The 6,002-nt window shown below is 35.2% G+C and overlaps 1 protein-coding gene across 1 annotated transcript in view; it reads left to right on the top strand.

The window, feature by feature from the left end:
• Positions 1-508: 508 nt before the first annotated feature.
• Positions 509-6,002, top strand: part of CARF (calcium responsive transcription factor) — a 96,128-nt gene continuing 90,634 nt past the window's right edge. Inside the window, exons 1-2 of the mRNA XM_060152295.1 lie at positions 509-589; positions 3,560-3,725. The gene's annotated coding sequence lies outside the window, so the exon portion shown is untranslated. The remainder of the gene's footprint in view (positions 590-3,559; positions 3,726-6,002) is intronic.

Below are 6,002 nucleotides of genomic sequence, written 5' to 3'. Positions count from 1 at the left end.
GGGGCCCCTCCTGACGAGGCCTACCGTCCCCCGCCCGGACGGGGTCCGTGGGCCCCGAGCCGGCAGGCTGGAGAAGGTGGAGGTTAGGTGTCTTAAGGAGGGCTGCTGAGCACAAGGGCGCACCACCACGGAGGAGGACTCGGACCCCCTGGCCGGGAGCGCCCGCTGTGTGGTCCTATGTGCCGCCCCGCATTTTAGGGTTCCTTTTTTCTCTTTATGAGCCCCTTTATACCTTCCTTTTAGAAGGGGAAAGGCGTCCTCCCACACCTTCTCCCAACGCTTTTTGACTTTTTTTTTTTTCGTCTTGAAGTTACCCAAAGGCCTATGTCTTATTCTCAAAAGGTCCCGAGAATAATTCTAATGGAATTTAGTTGTTTTTCTGAGGGAGGATGGTTGGAGAGATACTACTCAGCTCTCCTAGTCGCTTTTTAAGGCGTTCGCCAGAAATCTTTCAAGAGGGGGACTTCTTAAAGAGACGGCAGTTTAGAGTAAGGCAGAACTGGATTGCAGAATTTGGGGCAAAGCGGTCTGTGTGCAGGTGAAGATAGCTAAAGCTTTCCTTTGTTACGTTGCTTCAAGATGTACAACAGTTAAGTAGACATATGATATTTAAGTCAACCATAGATTATGAGAAGGGATTTAAACAATTGTAAACGTAAAATAATCTGTTAATAGTGCGCAGTGACAATGAAACTAAGACTATTTTCAATTTATTCACCTTCTTAGAATGCAGGCCATGGAACCCGAATGCCTGGGTTCGAATCCTGCCTCAGCTGCTTATTTATTAGCCTCTCTGTGCCACACCTTGGTCAACTGTGAGATTAAGTGCCACATAGTAGATGTTAACTGTTTTTACCATCGTTATCCTTTAGATGTCAGTTTAACTGGGAGCTATGGCAACATGAACAAGTAAGAAAGACTAGCTTAATGGTTAGAGGAGTAAAAAGAGAAAACGTCTGTGCTGAGGGCCTAGGAAAGGATTGGGCTTGCAAATAGAAGCCATGGTTATTTAACCATGTGATTCATTGTAATTGTGAGAATTGTATGCATAAGTTAGACCACCTGAAGTTTGAAACACTTTTTTTTTTCTCTTTCTTAATTGAAGTCTTGTTATTTAATCCATATATTTTGAATCTGGTAGAAGTAAAAAGAAATTTGACAGTTTCAAACATCCTTTGCTTTTAATCATAAGTAATTTTTGAGTTACAGCAGTAAAATTGTCTGAATTAAAATTCATAGAACTTGAAATAAAACTTCTGATAGGTTCTTCAGGTAATTTTTAATTGTTAATATATCATTGGTTAAAATATATTTTTAAATGTGTAATCAGTAGATTAATTCATTTTTAACTATCATTAATTTGAAATTTATCAAAATAAGAAAATACTGTACCTGATATTCAATACAGGTTGATCCTAATTCGAATGGAAAAATTTTCTATGATCAGTAAGATACAGAACTTAAATATGTGCTTAATAAGATAAAACTTCAACTTACAAAGCAGAAATGTTGAATTCACTAAAATACTCTTCATTTGACTGAGACCTTTAGTTAAGGGAAAATTAGTTAACAAGCATTCCAAGATACCTGAACACCTAGTATGATGGCTTTGGTGTTTTTTCAACAGTGGCTTATGTGTTGTATTTCGTGTTCCCTCTATGTAATACCTAAGAGTAATTAGTATTTTTACTCTGAGTGTTTTTCTTAACTTTGCTTAGAATATTAACTTCAAGCTTTTGGTTCTAATGATTTCCTACATGATTCATTTACTAGGTTTCTTACGAAGACGCATTATCTGGAGAACTACAGCTTGGAAAATGTTTCTCTTTATTATAGGTTTTTTTTTTCTGTATGTAATGGCATGGTGTAGTATGATATAAAGACAGTGTGTGGGCTTTGGAGTCCTAATTGGTTTTGGTGATTTTTTCCTACTTAGTTTTGAATCTGAGCTCTAATGTTCTGTGATCTTAACCAAGTTACTAGACAGCTTTGGTTTTCTTATCTATAAATAGATAATAAGCTCTACCTTAGAGTCATTGTGAGGATTAAATGAAATAATTTGTAAATCCCTCAAAGAGCAAAGAGGTAAAAAGAGGTATGTATGTACAGGTTAAGAAATGGGTAGAAACCAAGATTACAGGGAAGTTTATAGAGAGGGCAAACCTTAGATAAAGGAAAAGAGACATTGTGAACACTAGCTTAAAATTTTTTTCACTGAAAAATGAAAAGTTGAAATAGATTGTTTATATATATTTGCATACATTTAACATTTTGATGTTGATTTAACTAACACAATACAACTTGCAAAACCCATGTTTTAAGAAATAAATTACTCTATAAAATATTTGTGAATTAGGAGTCTTCATTTAATTTTTGACACCACTGATTCATAGCAATTTTGTATACATCATAGAAGGAACATTGTGTTGTTTACCTACCCTAAAAGATGAGGGAAATTTTATTTTCTAAAGTACTTTTGAGCAGTATTTTTTAATGTAGTTAATAAGGTCAGACACTGATTTTAAATATAAGATTTCAATATCCTTTAAATCTTGAGACATTAACCAAAATGCCTAGAATTAAGAGAAACTCTAAACTTCAAGTGGCTTCATCCTTCAGTTAGCCTGTTTGGGGATTTACTCTTAGATTATTGGTTTTAACAGATAAATTTTACCACACAAAAGTCTATCGGGAAAACTAAAAAAAAAAAAATCAAATATTAAGACAGTTTTTAAGAAATTACAGCTGAGAATTACCTTTAATGTTTTGAACAAATAGATTTGCTGTTGAACAAAATCAAAAAACAGCAGTAGCCCCAACTTGGTCTACAGAGATTTGAGTAACTACAGCCTGACTAGTGTGTTCCCCTCTGCCATGTATTCAATATGTATAAACAATAAAAGCCCTTTTTTGCTATAAATTAAAACATTGAACTTCTAATTCTTCCTAATCTTTGCTTTAGGTATAAGGTAAAATTCACTTTTTAAAATGTGATGTGAAACATTCTAGAAAGCAGTTTGCCAGCAAAATTTAATGGCCTTAGTATGTTTTCTGAACTCCAATTATTACTAACCCTCTAGGTTATATATTTAATGTTTTCTCTTTTCTTTCTGTTCTCTTTATCCAATCCCAATACTACTTAAGAAATAAGCTTATCAATTTAATTCTAGGATTTTATAGGGGATGGGATATGAGGAGGGAAGCCCTTATTTTCAAGCTTCTGTGGCTCCAAAATATGTTCAGTTAGTAAATATTTTCATTGTGGAGAAAAATGCAATTTACTGTGGACGTTTTTGTTTCTATAGTAGTTACAGAATGTGAGAGTTGAAACAAGGCCTTAGTCCAAATCCCCAACACCGGTTAAGTCACCAACCCCTGGACACATGCAGTCTTCCATAAAGACAGTCCTAGTCTTTACTTCACTTTAACCGAGTCAATTGCTGGGTAAACTATACCAGGCTGGTAATGGCTATTTTATAGTAAAACCTGCAGAACAAAATCTAGTAGCTTGCTTTATGTGTTGGAAAATAAATATACATTGAATACCTTCTCATTACAGAAAAAATGCTGCTGTGAAGACATAGTTATAGCTTTCACATAACTGAAGCCCCAACCATCATGATTTAGTGCCTCCCAAAGGAAGAACTTCAGTGGAAAAGAGAGGGCATTTCTGGGGATAGTAGAATGCTTGAGACCTGAATTTAAACTCAAGCTCCTTCATGAAGGTAATAATTTTATTTTTAACTGATAGAAAGTAACGGCTCTATAAAAGTTAACTATTGTCTATTACATATTAATGAAAAAGTCAAGTTACACTTTATATATAGGTACTTTGTTCCGTTTATGGTTACCAGTTGGAAAAGAACATTTTATACCTAGTTATTTAATCTTAATATCTACATTCTTTGGAACTTTACTTTGACATAGTTAATTGAAAGTTAGGGATAATAATTTATAGCATGCGCTGACATTGAGGTTAGGTGGGAAAACTGGGTATTTTAAGTCACCCTACAGTTGTCAGGATTGAGGAGTGTAATGCAAATTGATGGAAGACTTAGGGGAGGAAGGAGTAATACTTTTCACTTCATTCAAATTATTTTTTGAAAAGGATGTCTGTAACTTAAAAATGTACTTTTAATCTCCAGTTCAACAATGAGTTAGGTCAACAGATATTGAAACCCACCTTTCCATATAATAAACACTAAAACCTTGTTTAACACATAGTATAGAGGTACTGCATACTGAAAGGAAAATTTTGAGTTTTGAATTTCCAGAAGATAGTAGGAAAGAATTTCTCTTTCTTCCATTTGCAGATTCCCAGTCTGGGCAAAGTTCTGAAGTAAGTGGTTTATATTTGGCAAGCTTCCTGTGTTATCCCACCCCTTCACTAGTGAACTTCCCCAGGGCATTCATCCTGCCTTCCCTGTTCACTGCAGCATCTACCTCAGGTCTGCAGAATCCCTTTTAGGTGCTCTGAGCCTCAAATGCACCTATTAGAATGGATAGAGGTTGCATTCTAAGTTAAACTTTTCGGGGTAGCTGTTTTTAACTCATCTTAAAGGAAGAAAGCTATATTTATATAAATTTACACAAATTTGATAATGACTGATAATCTCTCCAGAATTTTTTCTTTTTAAGAAAAAATGCTTGATAACTCCAATGAAAATTTCATTGATGGCATTTCAGGTAGGGTAAGAGAAAGTAAATAAAACGAAAAAAAATTTAGATCAGTAGGGATAATTTGTAATGGAATCAGGGCACCTCCCAGGAAACTGAGAGTAAGTTTTTAGAATTTTTTTCCCCTAAGCCATTTTCACTTTTTACCTTTCTGTCCCGAGATCCATTTTTGGATCTGTTTACAGAATATTTTCTCAGGGGCTGTAATTCCTGCATAGTTAGAATGCTAGTTTTTTCGGGAGGTCAGAGATCTTTAGATTGCTTGCAGGAGGGCTTTTGTGTGTTAGGTACTGCCTATAATTAAATTTCAACCAGGAAAAGTTGAGAACAAAAATGAACAAAGAATTTCTTTTAGCATCTTTAATTTGTTAACCTACCAAAAAAAATATATTAAAGCCATGACTAATGAAGGAGGGAGGTTTGTCTGTTACCTTGAAAGAGTTCCCATTGTAATGATAAAGAGTGGGCTTTGGGATCAATGCATGTAGGTTTGAGTTCTTGCTCAGCCACCTAGTATATTTGTAATCTTTGGCTTTACTTAACTGCTTAAATTTTATTTCCTTATGTGTAAATTGGAGCAAGTAACTGAATCACAGGGTTGTTGAAAGGATTAAATAAAATGATATGTATAAAACACTGAGCCTAGTGCTTTACTATGGTAAGTGCTCAATAAATGAAAACCTTATAACCTTTACTGGTGAGCCTCAGTTTCCTTTTCTGTAAAATGTTGTTAATGGGTCCTATATCACAGAATAGCAGAGTGATTGTTAATAATTCTGGCTAATAATTATTAAGTATAATAAGCGTTCAATAAACATTAAATTATTTTGTAGCTATGATAATTAAATTCATAGTCATGTATTCTATCATAATAGTGCTTATATTTAAAAATCAAAATAAAGTCTCAAAAATATTTCTAATCTTAATGTGATCATGTTTAGACAGTGAATATTTCAGTGTATTTAATACACTTTAAAAAATTAAGTTGCACTCTTTTTTTTTTTAATTTTATTTATTCATTTTTGGCTGTGTTGGGTCTTCATTGCTACACAAGGGCTTTTCTCTAGTTGCGGCGAGCGGGGACTACTCTTCGTTGCAGTGCGTGGGCTTCTTATTGCGGTGGCTTCTCTTGTTGCACAGCACAGGCTCTAGGCACATGGGCTTCAGTAGTTGCGGCACACGGGCTCAGTAGTTGTGGCTCACGGGCTCTAGAGCACAGGCTCAGTAGGTGTGGCACACGGGCTTAGTTGCTCTGTGGCATGTGGGATCTTCCCTGACCAGGGCTCGAACCCATATCCCCTGCATTGGCAGGCAGATTCTTAACC

This window comes from Lagenorhynchus albirostris, chromosome 6 (genome assembly GCF_949774975.1).
Source record: "Lagenorhynchus albirostris chromosome 6, mLagAlb1.1, whole genome shotgun sequence".
Taxonomy (NCBI): domain Eukaryota; kingdom Metazoa; phylum Chordata; class Mammalia; order Artiodactyla; family Delphinidae; genus Lagenorhynchus; species Lagenorhynchus albirostris.
This window is presented reverse-complemented; position numbering and strand designations above follow the sequence as displayed.